The 13,876-nt window shown below is 39.0% G+C and overlaps 1 protein-coding gene across 31 annotated transcripts in view; it reads left to right on the top strand.

The window, feature by feature from the left end:
- Positions 1-13,876, top strand: part of ABI3BP (ABI family member 3 binding protein) — a 272,912-nt gene that overhangs the window by 14,359 nt on the left and 244,677 nt on the right. The gene's annotated exons all lie outside the window — the stretch shown is intronic.

Below are 13,876 nucleotides of genomic sequence, written 5' to 3' on the forward strand. Positions count from 1 at the left end.
GAGCCAATGAAAGTTAAGAACCACATGTCTAGGCAGATGCCTTTCACTGAGTTAGAATTAGGATGCATCAAGTGAGTGGCTGGAAGGATTACCACCATATTCATAAAACATGCAAAAAGGTCTTTGAGATGGTTCATGAAAAAATCTCAAATTTCATAACTAAGCTGTGAATACACAGTTTATGTAATTGATTTTGATATGGTGCAAAAAAATTTAAATGTGGAAGTACAGAATTCAAAATGACCTTCACCTCCTGTACTTACCCTTTGTATAGTCCCCTCACACATGGAATTGTGGCTGGCCTGTGTATCCATTAGAGTACAGAAGAAGTGAAGTGAACATGTGTGACTTCGGAGGGTAGGTCATGAAAGACATTGTAGTTCACTTCACACCTTGCTCTTTCCCTGAAGCTCCACATCTGGAGAAAGCCAGGTGCCATGTCATGAGAATACTCAAGCAATCCTGTGAAGAGGTCCCCATGGTGAGGGACTGAGAAATCCTGCCCATAGCCAGCACAAATTTGCTAGCCATATGAGTGAGCCATCTTGGAAGTGCATCCTCCAACCTCAGTCAAGCCTTCCGCTGACTGCAGCCCTGGCCAATATCACGACTGCAACCTCATGAGAGATTCTGAGTAGTATCTACCTAACCCAGCTCTTCCCATGTTCCTTCCTGATCCACAATAGCATTCCTTCCAAATGCTATCATTGTTGAAGCCACAAAGCTTTGGGCTAATTTATTGTGCAACATTAGGTAATTAACAAGGGGAGTGTGTTTGCTGCCCTTTTTATTATAATTTAAAGGAATATTTAAGTGGAATTAAAAATAGAATAAGAAATGTAGTCTTTATTGGCATATGGCTCTGAAAATATAGTCTTGCCTACAGGCAAAGGATAAGTGGAAATAAATTCTGAAAGAGAGTTTTTGGATCAATTACCTTTTCAGGACCACAAAAAGCTCGGCATAAATGCTGATCAAAGAGTAATGGGAAAAATATGTGAACAAATAACCTTTTAAAGGAATCATGGAAAATGTTTGGTAGTTTAGAGTGGCTTAAGGACCACGTTTTCCAAGGCCTTGGTAAATGGCCTTGTCATTCATTCCGGAGGTGATTTCAGGGCTGGCCTTAGGCCAAGGGTGGGTCTGTATTGGTCCTGCTATCATTTAGGAGTCAACCTGTACCCAAGACAGCTTTAGGAGAACCAGAACCAAGATCCACTCTGTAGCTAACCTACATCCCTAAATTCCCCTGAGGAGCAAATGGGTCTCCTGGGACAAACCTGGATCAGGCCAGGCTCTAATTTCCCTAACTTTGACCTCATGCTGAAGTTTCTTCATGTAATTATATCTTCAGGTTAGGTCTTTGTGAAATTTCTTCTCTCTTACAGAAAAACAAACTAACAAATATTTTATAAACACCTAATGTTATAGTAGGAGGCATGAAGTTATAAAGAAGAAAAACGGTTACTGTCCCTGAGTTTATATCGTAGCAAAAGAAATAGATGAACTAAACAGGATAATACAGTGTAATAAAGGCTATACCTGCGGAATGAATAAAGCTGAAATGGGGCGTACAGAAAAAGGGGATTTATTTTGCTTGGAAGAATTGAAAAGACTTTGGACAGGCTCTTCTCTGCCATTATGAAAAATTTTTATGGCATTTCCACAAGTGTTAAGTTTTAAAAAAATACTTCGTGTGGGAAATTTCTTTATATGTGCTGTCTGTGGAGGGTGAGCAAATTTTTCTAACCCCAAACCAGAATGCATGGTAAATATAAAGATATTTTTGAAGAACTAGACAGCATATTCATAAACTAGGACTCTCCCAGAACATTCAGGATGTTCTAACTATATTTTACCTATAGTGTACTTCATTAATGGATGCTATTAGGGCTTTAAGCTGAACTCATTTGCTCCCTTGAAAAATACCATTGTTTATAAAACGATTACAAAGAAAAATCACAGGCACTTATTGTCAGTTACTAAGACCTTATTAACAAAGCATGTAACAAAAACATAAAATTAGGTAGGGAGTTTCCATCCAGTTGGCTATTTCCTTGGCCAGTCAATATCTGGGTTACTTGGGTTACTTGGATGATACAAGTCACAAGGGACCTGCTTAGCCCCTCATCCCAGACCAAACTCCAGTCTGGATCTAGAATCTTCTTCCAATATGTATCATCATTCGGGAAATCACAAGGTCCCATGTGATCCTTGCTTTCATGCAGATTCAAGGCACCATGGACTTGACCTTCCCAGAGCATTTATCATAGTTGCCAAGGAACAGCTGTTTTAGCAGTAAAAACAGCTCATTTCCTACCACTGCTTTATCCACTCTTGATGAACACGCCTAATTAAGCAAGCAAAACTTTCAGGCTTTTGAAGCAGGTTCTACTTGTGAAGGATCCTGTGGGCAAAGAAAAAGTCAGGGAAGGCAAAAAATTGAGTCAGATCTGAAACCGTCATCCAAACAGGCAGTGTACTACTAGAAAAGTCACGACTGTGACTTGCAATCAACCCCTTTAGAATTGTTTTCCCACTCTGTCCGTGAAGTGTAGGACCCCTTCATCCTCACCGGCCCCTCTCCTACAAGGCAGCTGTGGGGCTCACTTCTTAAATGACTTTGCTCTTCTAGACTCATTCATTAGAAGTGGGAGCGTAGTGCTTCTAGGTTCAATTTTGTTATCTTGTTTGCAAAAGTTTTGTTTTATTGCAGTTTAATAAAATAAGGAAGTAACTTCCAAAGACTAAAAGCTTTTATCTACATTCAAATGTAAACAGTTTTGACTTTCTCAATATCCTTATTTCTCTTTTTCCTTAGGCAACATAATTACACCAATGTTCTTTAAGAAATTTCCTATACTATTGTTAATATATCTATTATTAAATAATCTTCAGATAAATATATTATAAGTGACTAACTTATCAAACAGGAGAAGTTTTTTGTCCAGACTGTCTGCAAACACTCTTCCTGTTCTGTCTTACAGAGATTGGACCTCAAACCACATTTAGGGCAGGTTTGACGTTCCAGAGTGCCCCGTTCTTGGGATACCTGTTATTCCACTCTGCACCCTAAAGATAAATGTTACTTATTTTAACATTACATACTTTCAGCTAATTACTAAATAGTCCTCTGCAGTTATAGCTTAATCTAGAGGAATGTAACAAATGACTTTTTTTACCTTTCTAAATTTTAAACACACCCTAAAGATGTCATTTCTCTTTCCTATTTGTCTACCCCATTGTTTCATCCTATCCGAGAAATATTTTGTCAGTTTTAATCAAGATTTAAAACATTTCCATCACCCCAGAAAATTCCGTGCTCCTTTGTAGTTAATTCCTTCCCCCAACTCCCAGCTCCTGGTAACTGCTGATCTGATTTCTGTCCCTACAGTTTTGTCCTTTCCAAACTGTCCTATGATAGAAGCATGTATTATGTAGCCTTTTTTGTCTGGGTTTTTTCACTTAGCATAGTGCTTTTATGATATATCCATGTTGTTGCTGGTATTAGTCGTTTATTCTTTTTATTAGTAGAATAGTATTCCATTATATGGCTGGACCACAATTTGTTGACACACTCACCCATTGATGAACATTTGGGTTGTTTTAGTTTAGGGCAGTTATGAATAAAACTGCTATAAACATTTACTTACAGGTCTTTGTGTGAAATACATTTCTTTTGGAGTGGGATTGCTTTGTCATATATTAAGTGTATATTTAACTTTAAAAAATGCCAAACTGCTTTTTAAGTGGCTATAGTACTCTTTATAGAAAAGTATGAAGTTTTCAGTTGCTCCACATCCTTGCCGTTATGTGATATTGTCAGTTTTTTGTTTTTAATTTGAGCTATATAATAGGAATGAATCAGATAAGTTTTGAATCCACACCTTTACACCTTAGAGATTGGCCTACACTTGATAGGTATCTTTCTTTAAAAAAATATGAGATCAGTTTTCTTAGAAACCACAATCTTTCCTAAAAGGTAACAGGTAAATTAATTTGCTGAAATTCACAGTAATTTCTTATAAGATAAAATATGGAAATTGGCTACATTTGCCTGGTACACACAGAAAAAACATTCAATAAAGTTTACTCTTATCTCTCTCCTTTCCTATATCTTGTATTCATGAGTCATCATAACCCACCCGTTAAAATTATAAATCTAAATTGAACTGTCACATACTTTTTTGTTTGTTTTTGTTTGTTTGCCTCTTTCAGTTTTGACCCAATGTAAGCCTGATTTACACACTTGAAAAAAGATACCTTGGTGGGGTTTTTTTTTTTTTGGTTTTTAAAAAAATTTATTTTATATTGGAGTATAGTTGATTTACGATGTTGTGTTAGTTTCATGTGTACAGCAAAGTGATTCAGCTATACATATACCTATACCTATTCTTTTTGAAAAGACACTTTTTTTTTTTTAAATATTTATTTATTTATTTGGCTGCACCAGGTCTTAGTTGCGGCATGCAGGATCTTTGTTGCAGCATGCAGGATCTTTTTAGTTGTGGCATGTGGGATCTTTTAGTTGCGGCATGCGGGATCTTTGTTGCGGCATGTGGGATCTAGTTCCCAGACCAGGGATTGAACCCAGGCCCCCTGCATTGGGAGTGCAGAGTCTCAGCCACTGAACCACCAGGGTAGTCCCGAAAAGACACAGTTTGAATGACAGTGCTCTGGGTAGGAGAATGCCAAGTAAATCGGGGCATCCCATGTAATGAAGACACGAACGCCCTTCTCTTTATTCATAACCAAGGTATAATTGGAGAAAGGAGGCATAAGGCAGAAAAACAATCACTGGACTTGGAAACAAACCCCTCAATTTTAGTTTTTACTCTGCTTCCAACAGGATGGGTGACATGGGAGGAAATAATTTAGTCTCTTTGGGTCTTAGTTTCCTAACCTAAAAGCACAGAGCATAATACAGTCAATTTTCATCACTCGTAGTACTTAACGTTCTATAAAGTTGCTGCAAACATCAAATTAGCAAATACCAACCAAACCATTATTTCTAGGAGAAACACAGTGTTAGGTTCCTATGAGCCTCTGGTCACAACATTTTTGTCAACCAGTCAATACATAACTTTGCTTTTCATGTTTCTGTTTAAAGACACCTTATTTAACCTATGTTGTTGATTTATCGAACGCTGAACTCACAGCCAACAGCACTATAGCTCATGCTTGAACAGAGCTTATCTAGCCCAGATATTTCCTCTGCAAGGAACTACACAGCCTTCCTGGGCTTATACCGTCGACGACACCTCAGCACTACACTGGGGGCTGTATTAAACCATGAAATCACCCCCCAAAAAAGCACAGAAGTGGGAAAAATGCAGCACTAAATAGACTGTGCACAGTATGCTTGTTTACAGTCTGAGAACTGAAATAAGGAAGTGGATTGTCACCGTTTGACCACAGCTGGGAAGATGCACATTGAGGGACTCAAGTTTTTTGAGACTTTGTGCATGTCCATGAATGACTGCAAAAGTGCCGTGAATATTGATTTTGGAGTTACAGGTGAATTTTAGAGAGTAGGCAAATTCACAAATACAGATTCTGCTAATAATGAGGATTGATGGACTGTATTTGCTACCCCTCTTCCACAGGGTGAATCATATGTGTTGTTTGTGTGAATGGACATGGTGATGCTTTTATTATTGCTTAGCATGGGTGTTTTCTCCAGTCAGGGGCTGAGAAATCTAACATTTATTAGAAAAAAAAAGAAATCTCAATACTTAAATATCTCACTCAAACACCATAAGCAGATTAGGGAAACCAGATAGCCGAGTGGAACTGCTTGTTTACCTTAAAAAATATGCATTAACGTATGAAGATAACATCATGTTAAAGAGTCTTGACTGGCAAAAATAATAGCTCCATTGTTTGATTTCTTTAAGGTGGGTGAGGGCTTGCTGGAACCTGATTGTTTTTGTGAACATTTGCAGCTGTCTTCTAGGTTCCTTTATAAATGAAGCGATCATTCATCACTCCTATTCTTGGCTCAAGGAGTAGTTTTCACATCTCAAAGGTGCTTTATAAATATTTGCAATCATCAGTTTATTTGTAGATTCCTTTCAGTACAGGTAGATTTTTCTCCACATAAAAATTTGGTTTTGCTTACTTTAATTTCTATGGTATAAGTTTCATTTTCTAAAATACAATACAGAGGTTGTTTTAATGGCAATCTTAGCTTTATTAAAATCAAAGAAACTGTAAATACATCAATGCCTTGAGCTGGTGAGGTGAAATGACCAGGTTACAGAAATGTTTTTGTGGGTATCCAGTGCTTTTGGGAAGGATGAAATTCCATTCCTGGTTGCCTTTCTTCCTACCCCTTTTTCGGAAGGCACAGCCTTCTCAGCCCACATTTCTGTGATTCTTTCACTGACAAAGTGCAAGTTGATTTCACTGGCAAGAACCCTCACACCTCCTTTCTGTTTTAATTTCCATTTAAAAAAATCTATTTTTAATGACCTAATTCTTGATCCATTCATTAAAACAAACAAACAGACAAAAAAACCCTGTGGTTTTGCTGGGACCAAGAAAAATACCTCGATAAGTAGGTGAATGAAATTCAGCTTCCATCAACATCTGTTAAACATCTATCAGGCTCTTTACTTGCTGGTTATATTCATTTCTATTGTGTGATACAATCCTAGGTAAGGTATGTTTTATAATTCAGGGGGGGAAAATCCAAAATGTGTGGTAGGCATAAATGTGAAAGTGGAAGCACATTTTATCTATGGGGCCCACAAACATTCTCAATGTTGTCCTCTCTGGAGCCCAATATCTGAAGACTTCTATTGCCCCACTCCAGACTTTCCTTCTCCTTGTAATACTCCAGATTATCCCATAACTATTTCCTGTCAAAATATCCGTAGTCAGTGCCCCATTCCTGCTAACCTACTCTTTGAAAATAATCTGATATTCTCGTTCATAGTAAAGTGTTAATGGCTGGCTGGTAATAGCTAAATGTCTTATATCTCTGAGACATTTGCATTTTATCTGAAGATGCTTGTATAAATAAAGTCTTAATGCAAAACAATCAGATCTATCTTCTCTAACAGGAAGATTTCAGCCAAGTAGGTTTAGAGGGGAAGAATCTGTTCAAGCATGACAGTCTTCCTTATGTCTCTCAAATCATGTCCAAAGAAGTGACATTCTGTTTATATGTCCAGTGGGTCCTGGAAAAGGAACCAAATAATGTCTTCACTGCAGAAAGTCCTGACTATAATATACATGTTTGCAGGGGACTTGCAAGTCATGTTGGGAGAAGCCTGTAGTATATTTATCCAGAAAATGGTATCAGCAATCACCAAAATTTCTTGAAGCAGTTATAATGACCAAGAAAGCAGTTTTAAGATCTTTTTGTTCGATGAACTCCTTGGAGTAACTCAGTTTAAATTAAGATTTAAAGAAAAAACTCTTGGCATGGAGCATGGGACATGAACACCTGTGGTGGGCCACTCCCCAGTATTTCATTTGAATACCAAGATGGAGCCATACTAACAGGTGGACCCTCACAGCCCCCGTGGTCCCTCTTTGCCTACTTGTATTTCTTCCCTCATGCTCTACAGGGAGAGGAAAGCTTTCAGCACATACTGAAGAGCTGCCCTTCTCAGGGGATGGATACAGGAGGGGGAGGTAACAACCCGGAGCTCATGGGCCCTCAGCCCAGAGGAGAGGGAGACAAGAAAGGCAAGAGCATCACCTGGATGGCACACATGAGAGAGGTCTGGTCAGGAGAGAGTCTGGGGACTCTCTCTGGAGTGGGTGAGAACAAGTGCATTTAATACATGTTGCTGGGCTCCAAGTTCTTAGGTTCTTTGCAATATTTGAGGGGGGCAAGAGGAAGACCCCAAATCCCGGTTTGGGTCCATATGTCTCTAAATGTGACAATACTCTGCAACTGGATACCTGGGAGTCAGTCTTCATGGGCTTTGTCATCTTTTTTAGTGTGTTCGCTTTGGGGGGAACTATAACAACTTCTCAGATGTCCAACTGGACACTGTATTTTGACAGAAGCAAAAACAAACATTTCAAAGCTAAATTGATGCTTCTGATTTTGCCACTATTGTTATGGAATAAGAAGCCTAATTTCTGCTTCAAAGCAGTAGGAATTCATTTTAAAAATATGAATTAATTACCTTCTGTAGTACAGGCACCATAGCAGAATGGGTATGGATAAAAGTGCCCTTTGCCTTTTTTTATCACATAGACCTGAACAGCTATTGAGGCTGTTGGCCATCCAGTCATGTGGCTGTAAGGGAATTCTGGCTGCACCAAGGCTTTAGGGGGATGGCCGAGATCTGTATTTGTGGGAATCCATAGGGGTGCTCTGTTGAAAGAAATTCAGTAAATCCTTATGTAATATGAAGTTTGTAAGTAAAGATCATTTAATAATGATTTCCTTTAAAGAATATTTCTAACATAGCTTTTTGTTTGGGGTTAACCTTACATGCGGAGGAAAAAAAGCACAGAATGCATTTTTCTTTAAATCTTAAAAAAAACCCAACTTTCCTCTGCTGGTATCGTTGGAGATTTCCTCTGACTCTTGGCAGATGATTTACAAAAATGAGTTAACACCCTCAGATGTGGACTCTTTCTACTCCACCCTGACTCTATTCCAGCAAAATCCATTCTTCTCTTTCTAAAAAGCATATTTTAAAAAATCTTGATGACATAGATTTGCTTTTCTGTCTGTTCTGAGCTATGCCTGGAGATTTGAAGATAAGACAGTTTCTCTACCTTTCTTTTCAAATGCACGTTTTTGGAACAAGATGCTGTTCTGAGTACAACATTTATTATACATGTGATTGATAGAAAAATTTTTTAAGCTTATAATAAAATTCAGAGTCAAGGACCTGCTGCTGGCCATGTTTACTGGATGTACCCATCTCTTTAGTTCTTGGCTCTCACTCTGCATTGGGTAGCGTGGGGTCTGTGGTATGGGGCTGATTCGTGAACAGGAGGGTTCCAATGCTGGTAATGCCACTAGTTAGGGCTAGAACTCTACAGCAGTCACCTCACCTCACTTGGCCTCAGTTACCCCCGCTTTAAATTGAAGAGGGTGTTCTACGATCTCTAAACTCCTTTCTATCTCTCAAATTTAGGATGGTGCCCTCTGTAAGTAAGAAAACACTGGGAATTGTCTTTGTGACTCATTGCAGCTGCACGTGTGGATGGCTTGGCTCTTACTCGGGTCTGTGATTTTCTTGCTTCATAGCTTGCATCGCTTAGATCATGTCTGTGCCACCCTGCCCTTTGTGTCAAACACTGGATCCATGTAAGATGAGGCAGTGGTGACCCTGCCAGTGAACTGAGAATAAATAGATTACTCCCCCTGTGGGTTTGGAAAAGCTCAACAAATCCCAGGGAGAATTATGCACGAAGCCACGTCTGCAGGAAAACTCACATTCAAAGGATAACCTGTATTTATCTTAGGATAGCAAATTATATTTAAGATCTGTGAGATGTATCATTTCTTAACAGGATTCTGAGATTCAAAGCTGTATACTATTAGAATCATAAGCTGGAAGTAACTTCAATCATATCCAGAATCCGGGTCGGGTATAGCCAGATTGTTCTACTAGAACTCCCTCAGGTCACCATGACGGTCTTTGCCTCTGTCCTCCAAAACCACTGAGCCCTATTTTGATGCCAGCTTCAGCCATCCGGTAATTAGGCTCTTCCTAATCTCATTTATTTTAGTAGATTTCACAAAGCTATGTGGTTACTAACCTAGATAGCTACAGTTTTTTTCTTCATGTGTGTGAATGTGTTTTTTTATGAAGACCAGGCAAAACTGAAAACTATTGGTTAATTGCAGATTAAAATTTTACCTCTCATAAAATGTTTGTTGAGACATTTTTATTCTTAGACTAATATAATAAAATTTAAAAGTCAGGCTAGTTGTAATCATTCTACCTATTGAACTGATTTTGAATGGATTGAAATCAGAAAATTGCATAGAGACATGGGTACCTCGCCATAAAACTGGAATTGATTACATTTACTGCATATTTTCAGGATAAATTGTCCTTTGTTATATTGGTACTCCAAAAGGTTGAGAGGCCCAACATATGAAGCAGCATTAATTACAAATCATATTTGATTTACCAAAATTTTAGTACAGCAAAAACTTGATCTGTCCCTAGGAATTGATGGGAATCTAATGGGATTTACCTTTAGAGTTTAGAACCCAAAATCTGAGAGGGTATACAGTTCAAGGCTTTCCTTTCACAGATAAGAACATTGAGTTTTAGGAACATTAAGTCAATTGACCATGATAACACTGCTAGTCAAGGACAAGAATAAGTAACTTTCCCATACCTGAGTAATCTTCAGTATTGTTTAAAAAAAAAAAGAAAGAAAGAAGGAAGGAAGGAAGGAAGGAAGGAAAGAAAGAAAGAAAGAAAGAAAAGAAGGCTTACAAATTCTAGAGATTTAAATTTTATTGTGCATGCAACAACATTTGAGTTCCTTAGTGCAAGACCATGTGCTCATCATGGCAGCAGGCAGTCAGGGGCAGTGGGGAAGGCACAGAGACAGAGCAGAGTCTCCTAGGGAAGTAATCATAAATATAAAGCCACCAAGCCTGACATTAAAAATAACTGCTTATGTCTTTTTTAAAAAAATTATTTTATTTATTTATTTTTAGCTGTGTTGGGTCTTCGCTGCTGTGCGCGGGCTTTCTCTAGTTGCGGCAAGCAGGCGCTACTCTTCGTTGCAGTGCACGGGCTTCTCATCGCGGTGGCTTCTCTTGTTGTGGAGCACGGGCTCTAGGCACACGGGCTTCAGTAGTTGTGGCACGTGGGCTCAGTAGTTGTGGCTTGTGGGCTCCATAGCGCTGGCTCAGTAGTTGTAGTGCACGGGCTTAGTTGCTCCGCGGCATGTGGGATCTTCCCGGACCAGGGCTCGAACCCGTGTCCCCTGCATTGGCAGGCGGATTCTTAACCACTGTGCTACCAAGAAAGCCCCCTAACCAATTACGTCTTGAAAGAAAAAGAACAACATTCTCAGACCAGTCATTTCTATGTGTGATGGATCAAGGGAAGTGTATTTGAATCTTTATGTTCATAAAATTCCTATAGCTTAACCTGTACTATAGTTTCATAGGTTTACCTAAGTAAGAAACTATATTTAACAAACTGTCTCAACTTTTCATTTGCCATCCAACCTTGTGATAATGAAGAATATGCTTAAGTTTTTGTTATTGCTTAATTATTTTTACTATCTGGTCTTTTTTTTACTTTTTTACTTTACTTTTTTTTCTTTTACTATTATTTACTATCTAGTCTTTTACTTTTTCAGTAAAAGACCAGATAATAAATACTTTATACTTTGTGAACCATACAGTACTTGTTATATTCAACTCTGCTGTTTTTACAAAAGCAGATGGCAGATTGGATTTGGCCCATGAGCCACAGTTTGCCCTTTGGAGCATGAAATTAAGAGATAGCATTGCCTCACTTCCTTTACTTCACCAGAGAGAAGTTGGCAAAAGTTATGCTAATATATAAAGGTCTTACCCAGTTTCCTAGATGATCAAGTTAGAGAGACTGGGCTTATTGGTAGCAGATCTCTTGCCTGCATAGTCCACACATGAATTCATTGTTCTCTATTTGTGACATAACAGCTGGGCACAACGGAAACAGTTAATGTTGTGAGTCCAATGTGACCCCTTAAGGTTGGAGAACAGAAGCAGTCTCAGGATGATGAAGCTGATCTTGCTTTCATGTCACTTTTTTAGGATTAAATTAGGAGGAAAACTAAGCTAGTCAAAAAACTATATCTGGTACATGGCCTTCTTTTTGTCCATCTTTGGCCTTGGATGAAGTCTTTCCTTACCCCAGGGACACAGCAGATGCATGAATTTATGTGTTTCAGACACATCTACAATAATGGTAGCATTTATCATTTGTAAAGATGATTTAGAACACAAAATTGAGCATGTTGGGGACAAGGACTTTGTTTTATCCCCAGCTGTGATGTTTTGGCAAAATCACTAAACCAGTCTGGGTCTCTGTTGACCTCATTCATTAGATCTGCCACTAACATGCCATGATTTCATTCACCAGAGCACCCAGAACGCCTGGCACACAGAAGTTACTCAGTAAATAATGATGCATAAACTCAGTCCTTTCCTTACTAAAACCCATTCTTCTGATGGTGAATCAAATATTTTAATTTAATTCAAAGAGTAAAGACTTCCCATGTTTTCATGTCATTACTATAGCAATTCTCCTAGGATGTACTTTGACCCAGCAATAATTGGCCATTTTGAAAGACATTTGCTAAAACTATACAGTTGTATTTCTTTCATGAACCCTGCTATTAAAAGAAACTGGAGTGCTTAACTGTTTGAGCTGCCCAGAATTCTGTCACCATACCCAATTTTCTTAGGCCTTGAAGCAGGAGAGATTTGTAGAACTTGAGAACGATGGAACTTGAAATGAGTTAGGATCATGGACCCTTAAAGTTGATTTATCTTAGACCTATAATTTTGCCAATTCAGATGTCCAAAGGCTTTATATTCACACTGAAAAGGGTTGGCTTGTGTGTGGAAGAGGAGGTGAGCATGGGAAAAGAGCTACAAATGACCAATGAGAAGCCTTCACCCCCGGGTTATCTGTGATCACTGCACTCACACTACTAGAAGTTAGATAATGCAATTTGGTTTCCCATACTGATATGAACATTTACCATGAGATAAGAAACTCCGTTGTTCTTTATCAGTCTTTCCACCTTACTAGGAATTAGCTCTTCAGATCTTTTCCAGTTGACAGCCAACGAAAGCTTTAAGGAAGGGAGGCCTCTACCCATGGTGGTAGAGAGGCTGGCAGAAACCAGGAGTTGGGGTAAATGTACTAAAACTGGAGGCAGGAGGATGCTGAAATTTTTGTTTATAGAAGCCCTGCCACCCCCCAGTCTAGTACCAATAAAGCAGAAGCTTGCTACAAATGATTATTCTTTTAAAATGATTTAAATGTCTCAAGCTCTACACAGCCAAAAATAAATTAATTTTTAAAAGTCTCAAGTTCTTTCTAATTAAAGATAAAATAAATCAACAAGAAAAAAAGAAAGAAGGAAAGAGAGAAAGAGAGAGAGAAGGAGGAGGAGGAGTGAAGGAAGGAAGGAAGGAGGGAAGGAGGGAGGAAGGAAGGAAGGAAAAAAGGAAGAGGAGGGATGGAGGGAAGGAAAGGAAGGAAGGAAGGAAAGAAGGAAGGAAGGAGAAGGAAGGAAGGAAAGGAAGGAAGGAAAAAAGGAAGAAGAGAGAGGGAAAAAAGGGAGGAAGGGAGGGAGGAAGGAAGGAAGGAAAGAAGGAAAGAACGGAGGGAGGGAGCTTGAGGGGATGGGACCTAGTTAACTGACATTTCTGAGTTACTGAGTGCTTCTTGTGTGCCAGTTCTCAGGCATTGGGGATACTAAAGTGAAAAGAACAGTTGTGCTCTCATGTAGCTTACATTCTAGAGGGCAGGAAGGTGTTAATTATATAATAGAATGCTGAGATCAATGTTCTTCATGAATAAGAGCCCCCCAAAGAGAAACCAAGTCTAGGCTGGGGTGTCAGGGAAGGCTTCCATAGGAAGGAACTCTTAAGCCAAGTCTGAAGGATGGGTAAGAGTTTGCCAGGTGAGGAGAGGAGTGAGAGTAAGAGCCTCCTTGGGAGAGGCGCTAGCTCTGTGCAGACATCCTGCTGTGGATGGAGCAGATAAGGTAGAGGAAGTGAAAGTTGGTCAGTGTGATTGGAGTGCAGCAAGCAAGTGGAGAGTGCTGACAGATGAGACTTGAGAGAGAGATGGAGGAACATCTCACACACTGGGGTTCAACCACATTGAAATTGTTGGTCAACATCAATTAACTAATAAAATTG

This window comes from Balaenoptera ricei, chromosome 4 (assembly GCF_028023285.1).
Source record: "Balaenoptera ricei isolate mBalRic1 chromosome 4, mBalRic1.hap2, whole genome shotgun sequence".
Lineage (NCBI taxonomy): Eukaryota > Metazoa > Chordata > Mammalia > Artiodactyla > Balaenopteridae > Balaenoptera > Balaenoptera ricei.